The following is a 12,533-nucleotide window of genomic DNA, read 5'->3' as shown; positions in this document are numbered from 1 at the left end:
TTTCCTTAAATTTGAACAATTTTAATTATTCTAAGCTATTTATTCCTTGTTTGAGCTAGCTACAATGAACCTACAGATTAAAAGCTCCAATGATTTGAGATTAATTAACTAAAATCTTTAATTAAATTAATCAACATTCATTAATCGTCGGTCACACCACTAAAGACCGACCGTTGCACTTTTCGCACTATAAATATATTTCTGTATCCATAGATATAACAAATCAATAGTAAGTTAACCCTTCAAAAATTGCTCGAAACTACAATTGGGTCAAATTACCGTTTTATCTCTGTAGTTACATCTAACTCCTTAAATACCACTGATCCTTCTAATGAACAATTAGTTATAGTCCAACTATAAACTAAACCCCCTCTCTGGCTAGTGAGAGGGTGAGGCGCCTCATTGTTCAAGATCCGGAATCAGCTCTTAATGGAGCAATTCATCTACTTATCCTCAAGAGAGGAAGGAGTGAATTTCATCTTGTGTAGCTGTGTTTCCAGCTCCCTATTCGGACAAATCCCTAAAATGGTAAACTTATTGAGTCTGAAATCTAGCCACTCTCACACATACAGATCAAAGGATCGCCCTCATAGACAGGAGTTCACAACTCACTCAGGATTAGAATTAAGTCACCTATGGTTATCCTAATGTAATGTTAATCTCTTCAAGTAACAGCGTTATTGTTGGGGTTGATGCCCTAAATCTCATAGGGTCCTATAGTTTGTAATTGTATTGTACAAATATTTTATTTATTTAATAAAATATGAGATGTTTATTTGACATTTGGTAGCATTAAACCCACAAATCAATAAACTAACATCCAAGGTTATGATCTTTAGCTTAAACATGTAGGTAGAAACATATAGGTGGATCATGTTTAAGTGATCACCTAAATGGTCTGTAGTAGGTGGATAAGGTCGGATACCTTATCCTGGTGACACTACGAGTATGACCCTCTTTGTAAATGTTACAACTGTTATAAAGTGCTACAAATGATCTGATCTTGATCATTCATGTGGAGACATGTGAACCACAAAGAAGTTTGTATAAGACCGGACCACGAAATGACTAGTCTCATTATATAACGTCGTTCATAATTGAGGCTTACATTTCACTAGGATGACCATAGGTGACATGATATGAATCCTCAGTGAGTTGAGAACTCCTGCTTATGAAGCGATCCTTTTATTTGTATGGGTGAGAGTGACTAGATCGTGAACTCAATAAGCCTACCATTTTTGGGATTCGTCTGATTGGGGAGCTGGAAACACAACCACACAAGATGGAATTCACTTCTTCCATGAGGACGAGGTAAGTAGATAAATTGCTCCCTTAAGGTTTGATATCGGGGTTTAAACAATGTGGCGCCACACCCTCTCCTGCTCCGAGAGGTATTTGGTCATAGTTGAAATATGACTTATTGTTCATTAGAGGGATCGATTGTACTTAAGAAGTTATATGTAACTACAGGGGCAAAACGGTAATTTTGGCCTAGCTGTACTTACGAGCAATTTGTGAAAGGTCATCGCACTGTTGACTGGTTATATCCAATGGACACAAAAATAGATCTATAGTGCGAATAGTGCAACTATCGGCCTTGAGTGAAGTGCCTGATAGTTGATGAATGTTGAATAATTTAATTAAAGAAGTTTAACTAATTATTCAAATACCATTGAAAGTTCAATCTACAGGTCTATGAGGTTCCCTCTATAGCTCAACAGAGAATAAATAAGAATCAATTGGATTACTTTAAATTGAGGAATTTAATTATATGTGATATAGTTAATTTAATTTAATTATATATGATATAATTACTATAATGTATTGGATACATTATAATATAAAATTTATTTCAGAGAAAATAAATATTTGAATATGATTCAAATATTAATTATGTGAATTGGATACATATATTAAATTTAATATAAATGAGATTTATATTAAATATCATTGATGAAAGAAGTAAAACTTTAGGTTATATTGTATGTGATACAATATTAAACCTCAGGTTATATTATATATATAATGGTTTTATTTAAATTAAAATTAATTTATTTTTATTTTAATTTAATTTTTGAATTAATGGGAAGGAAATAACTTCCCTCCCTAAATTTCTCTCAACTCACTACGTGTGAGTGAAATTGATTATGGGATTTTATGTCTTCTTCACGAAAATTGAATGAACAAGGAAATACAGAACAATCTTTCTGCAAGAATTCTCCAGAAAAGAACAAACCTACCCTATCTTCTTTCCTCTCTATCTCTTTCCCTCTCCAAATTCACAGAGCCCATAAACTCCTGTGATTCTCATCCCAATAGAGAATACAACATGTTATGATTGGTGGTGATCAATTAAGGTTTCGAGTACGTTGCAGTTTATGACAATTTTAGAGAAAATGATTCACAGGAAGAATATTAGATCTTCAAGAGTTAGTTTTCTATCTCCTTATCTCTTTTCTCTTCTTCTAAAAGTATGTTGTGAATTATTAAATGCATAAGTTTCTGTATGTTTTCTATAAAATTGCATGTTCTGTAAAATTGGGATTTGGGACCGATCCTCGCTTCTGCTCAGGATCTTCACCGGTTCCTTTAGTTATAAAGAAAGATTAAATCATTTTGTGATCCAGTCTTATACAAACTCTTTGTATAGGATACCTTCACTCACATGTCTCCACATGAACTATTAGGATCACATCATTTATAACACTTTACAACTATTGTAACAATTACAAAGTGGGTCGTACCTGTAATGTCACCAGGATAAGGCACCCAACTTTATCCATATACTACAAACCATTTAGGTTTCTACTTAAACATGATCCACTTGTATGTCAACCACATACATTTTTAAGTTGCATAAAATAACATCGGATCTTAGTTTATTGGATTAAGTTACACAATTCTAAATGTCAAATAAAATAACTCCTTATTTTATTAAATAAATGAATTTCATTAATACATTACAAACCAGGAGATTTAGGGCATAATTCCCAACAATCCACAAGGTCATCCCATGTGGTAATGGAGTTAGAGGGTAGTTAGTCGAGCCAGACTTCCACATCTTCCTGCAAAAATAGGGAAATAGCTTAATTCGTTATGCAACTTCATAAACATCGTCAATTTTAAAAGAATGACAGATTCTTATAAAAAGTTTTAGATGTTTATAGGGGTCTTCATTGGGTAGCCAGATGATTTGACTAAACGAGTTCAACATTTGGAACATAAGAGGTTTTCATTTTAAATGTAGACGCATCAATTGGCGAATCTAGAATGCCAGTGTCCAGAGTTTGAAATGTTGGAGCTGCATAGTCTCTGATGACTCTATCTCTATCTTCTACTATGAAGATAAGATTTTGGGGGTTAGGTTGTTGTGGTGGTTGTTGGCCGCATTCTGTTGTACCCCATTCATGGGAGAGTTTGGAGGATCGTCTCTAGAAGGATGGTCTATTTGAATTTGTCGCATAAATGCAACTTCAGCAAGACTTTCCTGTGCACTCAATTCCTTTCACTCCTAACGCTTTCGCCTTTGTTCTTGTCTCCGACGACAAAAGGTTCTTTCTATTCTAGGATCCGGTTGAAAAAGGCAGGGTGTTTTTCTCATCAACCAATCCCTCATCACAAAACAAACAGCATAAAAAGGAGTTATATTTTTCCTGAAACAGAGTCAATGTGGTCGCATTTATCAGTCATAGTCAACACTAAACTAAAAAGTTCTACTAGTCTCCAGTAACGACGCCAAAAACTTGATCGACCAGATGTATGAGTAACAAAATATTATGGATAAGTAAGGTCTTAGTGCAAGCAATAATCAAATCCCACAGAACTATTATACACTATCGATGAAGTAATAATCAGAGTATTCCAAGTGTCAAATCCCACAGGACTAGATTGATTTTTATTTTAGCTATGATTATGAATCAAAGAAACGGAAGTAACCAAGGAAGAGTTTAGATTGTGATGAATGAGAAAGAGCTTTAAAAACAGTAAATAATTGATAACTTGTAGAAATATAAGTTATTGTTCTCTTAAAGTTGGAATAATTAGGGTTAAATAATGAGAAACACATTCATTTTAGTAGAAAAACACATGAAATTGCATATATACATTCAACACAGACAAAAGCATTCTTTTAAATGAAAATTGCATTACTCACGCATTATAACGCAATAATCGAGAAAATTTACTAAGTGTTGCAGAGAAGCCAACGCAAAGAGTATGCGTCGAGCCCCATCTAACGTAGAGCAATACATTTCGCTCATGCATTTAATGTCAAATCTCAACTTACAAGTATGGATGACCTGACAGGCAGAGTCTGAACAAATAAGAGTAGCAAAAAGCTAAGGCAGGGCATGAAATTTAATGCTATCAAATAACAATTTGTTGAGCTGAAATGCCTATAAAAGGAGAAGTTGTCCACTAGCAAAAGGTTAGACGATACACACTTAGAAAGTTAAGCAGTTAGAATTTCACTATACATACTTAGTCTCTTAGCCGTCTGTAAGAAGAAAAGAAGCAAGGCTGTCATTTCCACCATTGATCAGAGAGGTTTTGCCCAAGATATAGCTTGAGAGAGATGACCTCCAAAACGTCCTCACCTCAGTCGCCAATAGCAAGCACCAAAACAAGCCAAAGTGGGCATGACATTGAACCCAACGACTTGACTCTTATTTCTCCCTTACTAAACATTTTCCTCCACTGTTTAACTTGATTGAATTGGAATTCTGTAAAAACACTTCATCATTTTTAATTCAATCATTCATCCATTTCTACATCTTCTTTTTTGATTTCCTTCACCTTGAGTAACTAAATTCACTGTGGGTTCGGTTGAGCTAAATGTTAATCTGCTAAGTTGCATATGTGTTAAGTTCAGCTTGCTTGATGTTTACCTAAATTTTTATGCTTGAATCCATCTAATCATTAATGCGTAGAAATAGTCAACTACTTATACATGTTTAAGTTCACATAAGATAACCAAGGAGTTTTGTTTATTGAATATGAGTAAATGCCAGAATTAAATAACACTTATTTTATTCATTGAACTATGTGTATCTTTACAAAACAACGAGACTCCGGGAGAATTAGGACACCAATCCCAACACTTTAAAGATAAAGTTAATTATGTTGTTTATTTGTTCATTTTATCACACGCGTGTATTTTAGAGATAAGATAAGTGTGGCAATTGTATCGAGAGATGTTGAAGATAGACTTAAGTCAAGAACAGAACCTAAACGCATCACAAATGTATACTTAGAATTTAGCAGATAGTCCTATCAACCCCATTTCGTTCCATTGATTTCGTAAAGGCTTGTTGTTTGTTACTAAGGAATCAACACATCATATTCCAACGCATAATCCATCTCTTCAGCCTCTATTTCTCCTTGCATGCATGTTATATTAGTTTGGTTTATAGTCTCAACATATACATGCACTTGAAGAATCACTGTAGAAGGTCCACTTAACCATATTGCATTAGTGCTCACTAAATCTCTACATTCAACCCTGGACTTACCAGGAAAGTTGCGTTAGATTTATACTTGTATCTATCTCAAGGAAACTTGTACTCAACGAGAGCTGAATCTGTGCCTGAAATATTGAACTATTTCACATAATTAATTCACTAACTCCAAGCCAAACAAGATAGCAATCGGATCATAACAACAATGATAATCGAACAAGAGCAAACAATGTTTCAACCTTTCGGATGTTGTCTTAAGTGATGCGACCACATTATGACTTAACAGTGAATTACACATGAGCTGAAAACTACACTTATTCGGTCGTGTGTAAGGTTCCTTTAGGAGGTCTAAGAAACTATTGTCTATTTGGTCTTGTCTAATGATTAAAGAAAACACATGCAAAAGACCAATATGTCAAATAAAAGCGCACAAATAAAAACCCACAAACATGTATTTTCATGACATGTATCACTTACATAATTTGAAATCAATTGAATAATAATAAAAATATGGTATCAAAAAAATTCTTAAAATAATGTAAGACATCAAATTCACACCCAACAATTTATTTGTAACTAATTTAATCACAGTCTGTGGGGATCAAACCCACGACCACGTGGTCTCTACCATTGAGCTAAGACGGCTTGATGGCTAGTAATTACTTGATTACGTACTAATTCAAAAAGAAATAGCAAGTCTAAGACAGCCTATTTAGCCTTTTCTATATTCACGATCATACCAAACACAAAATTCAATATGGTTCTTATCATTTAGTTTTGTGTTTCATGAAGTTTATTAATTTTTTTTAAAAAAATACCAATAGCGCCAGAAATTAGCCAACATAAAATTAGAAGAATGAGACCTATTAAACATTTATAAAGTTGAAAAGCTTATTAAATAATAAGAAGTTCAAAAACCTACCGATAATGATATTACCTTATAATTTAGCCTATAATAAGTTGAGCCCTTTTTATATTCACATAAATAAAAGACTTTGCTTTTCCTTGTGAAATTTTAGATGATTTTACTTTGATTGTTTCATTCTATGTAAAACATATATGTGATCACTTTCTCAGCTAATATAGGTATAAGTGGATCCAACTAAAACTCAATTGGTATAGGCTAATTTGCTTTAAAATACTAATTTTGATTTTTCTTCTTTTTTTTTTTTTCTATTTTATTCTCTTCCTTTTCCTTTCTAAAAGCACAAACACCTTTTTCTTTTAAAATTATTTTTAAGCTAAAAGAGCTAGAATATAAAAATTTTATAATTTTAAGTCATCGATGTGGTAAAAACATATTGTTGTTATTTTTAATTATTATTATTATTATAAAAAATAAAGACTAATTTTATAAAGTATAAAAGGTGTACAAGTATTTGAATTCTCTCTAAACTCAAACATATAGTATAGGTCTTTAAATTATTTTGCATGTAATAGAATTTTTAAATTATTTTGCATGTAATAGAATTTTTTTAACATTCTAAAATATCTCGACACAAAATTAAGGGGTTGTTTGAGACGCTAAGATAATACAGAATGTGGGGAGTTCTGATGTCTAGAGAGTTTTGATGTCTGAGGAGTTCTGAGATCATGGGCTAAATAGGGGGAACTTACGGACCTACAGATCATGGGCTCCAACAATCTAAGATTAATCGGCTAAACTCATTATACCGTACTAACCCCCATTCATTAATTAATGGGTCACTCTACTAAAACCCATAGTTGAACTCCCCTCACTATTGATATATTATATCCACTCGATATACCCATTATTAGTAAGTTAACCCTTCACAGGTTGTTCATAATAACGGTTGGGTCAAATCTTTGTTTACCCCCGAAATTACGTCTTGTTCCTTAAGTCCCACTAATCCTCTAATGAACAATTGATTTGTGATCCAATCAACAAACTGAGTCCCTCTCAGGCTAATGAGAGGGTGGAGCCCCTTATTCAAGACCAAGAATTAGCACTTAAGGGAACAACCTCTCTACTATCCCTAACAGTGGATAGGAGTGAGTTCCTTCTTGCACCCTATGTCCCCAGCTATCTATCCGGTCTTACCCCTGAAATGGGAGGTCATTGAGCCAGTGTTGTTGAGTCAACTCTCACCTATGCAAATCTAAGGATAATCCCGAATAAACACGAGTTCATAGTTAGCTCAGGACTAAAGTAAGTTACCTAGGTCATCACTTTGAAATAGTCAGTCTTAAACAGAAAATAGCGTTATAAAGTAAGAGTGACTGATTTCGTGGTCCGATCTTGTACAAACCCTTTTGCACAGGGACACTCCAACTCCTCATGTCATAACATGTACAAATTAGGATCACTTCATAACAACTACAGAGCAGGCCGCATCCAATAGTGTTACCAGAATAAGGCACCCAATCTTATTCATATACTATAGATCATTTTGACTATTTACTCGAACCTAATCCACTTTTATGTCCCCACATAAAGTTCAAGTACTCATATAATAGTCAAGAGACATTTTAGGTTTATTGGATTTTTAATAAGCAAAACATCTATTCAATAACAACTTATTGAATTTTCAGAATAAGTTCTATCGTTTGCAAACCACGAGTTTTAGGACATAAAACCCAACACATTATTAATTCAATCATTCATCCATTTCTACATCTTCTTATTTGATTTCCTTCACCATGAGTAACTAAATTCACTGTGGGTTCGGTTGAGCTAAATGTTAATCTACTAAGTTGCATATGTGTGAAGTTCAACTTACTTGAAGTTTACCTAAAGTTTTATGCTTGAATCCATCTGATCAATCATGAGTAGAAATAGTCAACTACTTGAGAAAGTAAGTAATTGTGGAACGCATAGAGTAAGGACATCAGGTAGCTTTATGAAGGAAATCGGAAATGGGATTTCCATGAGCAGTGGAACAAGACTATTCCAAATTACAATCAGAATGAACATATCTTTACAGTCGACTTCAAAACAAACGGTTATACAATTACAATGCAGAAATTACAGCATGAACATCTCAAAAGAACAAAGATCAAACTCTACGCACATATGAAGATGTGTCTCCATGCTCTGATGCACACGAACGCTTGAACAACAGCGACCTCGAACGCCCGATCTACACGACCACAACACAGTAACGAACACTGCACGAACATTTTGCGTTCGTCCTCAACGATCTCCTCGGTCGCGATCTCCTCCGCAACAGCGAATGGCCTACACAGCACCATGAATGGCCTCCAGAAAATCTCGACGGCGTCGAATTGAGCCTGACACCACCAACAAGGCGACCTTGGTATTCTCGGTATGAGAATCCAGAGGGTGGGCTCTGTTCGGACTTGGTATAAGGCAGACGAACAGAGGAAACAACGACCGCGTACACGACTGGGAAGGTAAAAGATGGCTGAGACCTATCGTATAAGTCGATGCCCAATCGTTTAGATTAAGCTATGTGATCATCTAGCAAAAGCTATGCAATTGTTTAGCTCTATCATTTAGCTCGATCTGTCGCATACAGACTCTACACGATTGTGTACCTTGGGCCAGCGATCGTTTAGCAAAGCTATGCGATCGTTTAGTAAACATTGCATGATCGTTTAACTAGCACCTGCATGATCGTTTAGCTCGTCCAGCCGTCGTTTAGTAAATCTGTATTTACTTGACGACTTACGTGAGTATCTTTTCGCGGAGTGAAAACTCAAAATCATTTTCAAACTTTTGTAAAAAACTTCTTTTAAAAATAGGAAACCACTTTTTTTTTAAACTCGCGGTTACCATGATCCAATAACCACCCACTATTTTAGTTATTTAAAAGAAAAGTATTAATTATCTAATAATTAATATTATTATAAACATGAATGATAACCAACTTATCATACTATATTTATAACCTATAGTTTTAATATTTCATCTCATGAAACATATAAACCATAATTCTTTTCCTATTCCATGGTACTTAATGTAAATCTCATTTACATCAATCCTCCACTAGATGTATCTTATACATCATACCGATTATATCATATATAATCAAAATACCTCTTGTCAATTTGAACATTTCAAATCAACACCAAGAACTGATCCTTGACAGAATCCAAGCTACCAAGGGGACCTCATGGACCTGTACATCCGAAGCTCCAACGGTACGTGAATAACTGACTAAACTCTTTAGTCACGGGATCCACCATCTGTTAACTGCCAGGTACTTCGCTAAAGATCGACAGTTGAACTCTCCTCACTACAGATATATTATGTGTCCATCTTAACCAATCAGTAGTGCGACAACCCTTCATAGATCGCTCGTAAGTATAGCTGGGCCAATAACCGTTATGCCCCTGTAGTTATATCTGTCTCCATAAGTACCATTGATTCCTTTAATAAACATAAGTCATAGTCTCACTATGACTGAGTCTTCTCTTCCAAAGAGAAGTTGTGGCCACTATGTTCAAGCCCCGGAATCAACCCTTAAGGGAGCAATCTTTCTACTTATCCCTACTTCGGGAAAGGAGTGAATTCCATATTGTGAATTGAGTTCCCAGCTCCCTAATCAGGCAAGTCCCCAAAAAGGTAGGCATGTTGAGTTGGCAATCTGGCCATTCTCACCCATACTAATCAAAGAACTGCCATCAAAGGCAGGAGTTCACAAGACACTCAGGATTGAGGTTGTGTCACCTATGGTCGTTTAGGTGAGATGCAAATCTCTAGTATCAACAGCGTTATATACAGAGTCTAGTCATCTCGTGGTCCAGGTCTTATAAAAACTCTTTGTATAGGACACCCCTGCTCCACGTCTCCACATGAATGGTCAGGATCTACCATTTGTAGTAGTTTACAACACTTGCAAATTTCTACAAAACGGGTCGTATCCGTAGTGTCACCAGGATCAGGTATCCCACCTTAATTCTTATACTACAGACCGATATAGGTTATCACTTAAGGCATGATCCACTTGTATATGACATATACATGCTTAAGTTCACATAAGATAACCAATGAGCTTTGTTTATTGGATATGAGTAAATGCCAGAATTAAATAATACTTATTTTATTCATTGAACAATGTGTATCTTTACAAAACAACGAGACTCCGGGAGAATTAGGACACTAATCCTAACACGACTGACAATCCCTACTGCATAGCAAATGTCGGGTCTAGTACACAACATTGCATACATCAAGCTTCCTACAGCAGAAGCATAAGGAATCCGTCTCATCTCCTCAACTTCTTGAGGTCTTAGGACATTGATCTTTAGAAAGAACGATCTCATGCTTGAAAGGTAACAAACCTCTCTTGGAATTCTGCATCTTGTACCTGATCAACATTTAATCAATGTACGATGTCTGAGACAAGGCTAACCGTTTGTTCTTGCGATCCCGAATGATCTTGATCCCGAGAACATACTGTGCCTCACTCAAATCTTTCATTTGGAAATGGCCAACTAGCCAACTTTTAATGTCAGTCAGATATCCTACATCATTCCCAATGAGTAGGTTATCATCCACATACAGTACCAAGAAAGCTACTGAGTTGTTGATGACTTATTGTAAACACAAGGCTCATCAACGTTCTGGTCAAAGCCAAACGACTTGACAGCAGTGTCAAATCTGATGTTCCAAGATCAAGATGCTTGTTTCAGCCCATAAATGGACTTATTAAGCTTGCAAACTCTTTACTCTTGATCTGGAACTACGAACCCCTCTGGTTGAGTCATATAGATGGTCTCTTCAAGATTACCATTCAGAAAGGCAGTCTTGACGTCCATTTGCCATATTTCATAATCATAAAATGTGGCTATGGACAGGAGAATCCTGATAGACTTTAGCGTGACAACAGGTGAGAAAGTTTCCTCATAGTCAACTCCCTTAACCTGGGTATAACCCTTTGCCACTAGTCTAGCCTTAAAGGTTTGCACCTTTCCATCCACACCTCTCTTTCGCTTATAGATCCACTTACACCCAATAGGTTTAACCCCATCAGGTGGATCAACAAGCTCCCAGACGTCCATTTAGATAGGTGGATCATAGAAGTATCCTCCTCTTGTTTCCTTGGGGTAGCCCACAAAGAAGCAAACCTTCGAACGTGGTTCAACCTTCTTTGGGTTAGTCGCTAACACATGTGTCGGACAGTCCCAGATCCTGAAGTGGCGTAAACTACCTTTACGGCCTCTTCATAACTCAATAGGTGTTTTAGAAACACTTTTCGAGGGAACGTTGTTCAGGATATAACATGCAGTTTGCACTGCATAACCCCAAAACGAGTCTGGAAGATGAGCATAATTCATCATAGACCGAACCATGTCCAACAAGGTCCTGTTTCTCCTTTCTGATATACCATTCTGCTGAGGTGTACCTGAGGCAGAAAGTTAGGATGTAATCCCATGTTCTATCATATAGTTCTGGAATTTGAGGTCCATATACTCTTCACCATGATTAGATCGTAGTGTTTTTATCTTCTTACCTAACAAGTTTTCAACTTCAGCCTTATACTCCTTGAACATGTCAAGGGCTTCAGACTTATGTTGCATTAGGAAGAGATACCCAAATCTTGAATAATCATCTATGAAAGAGATGAAATATTCATACCCACCTCTAACTTTAACATTCATCGGACCACAGAGGTCTTAATGTACAAGCTCAAAGGCTTCCTTGGCTCTGTAACCTTTTCCAGTAAAAGGTCGTTTGGTCATCTTGCCTTCAAGGCATGATTCACATACCAGCAAGGAGTTTTCTTCTAAACTCTTTAGAAGTCCACTTTTCACCAACTTCTCAATCCTATTGAGGTTGATGTGACCTAATATTAGATGCCGAAGATGGGCGTTTTCCTTTGGAGAAACCTTTGGTCTTTTAGCTGTTGTTGTCGTACTGAACATTTCAGTGTTAAACAAGGCTTTTATGACTAACGGCCTTAGTACATATAAGTTACTTTCCATTGAACCAGAACCAATCTCCATTCCATTCTTGAAAATAAACATTTTATTCTCAGAAAAGGAGACGATATAGCCTTGTTCAATGAGACAAGAAACCGAGATTAAGTTCCTCTTAATATGAGGAATTACAAAACATTATCCAATAACAGATAACGTTTCTTATCAACA

The sequence above is a fragment of the Benincasa hispida genome, chromosome 12 (genome assembly GCF_027475165.1).
Source record: "Benincasa hispida cultivar pf3 chromosome 12, pf3_genome.v1.1, whole genome shotgun sequence".
NCBI lineage: Eukaryota > Viridiplantae > Streptophyta > Magnoliopsida > Cucurbitales > Cucurbitaceae > Benincasa > Benincasa hispida.
This window is presented reverse-complemented; position numbering follows the sequence as displayed.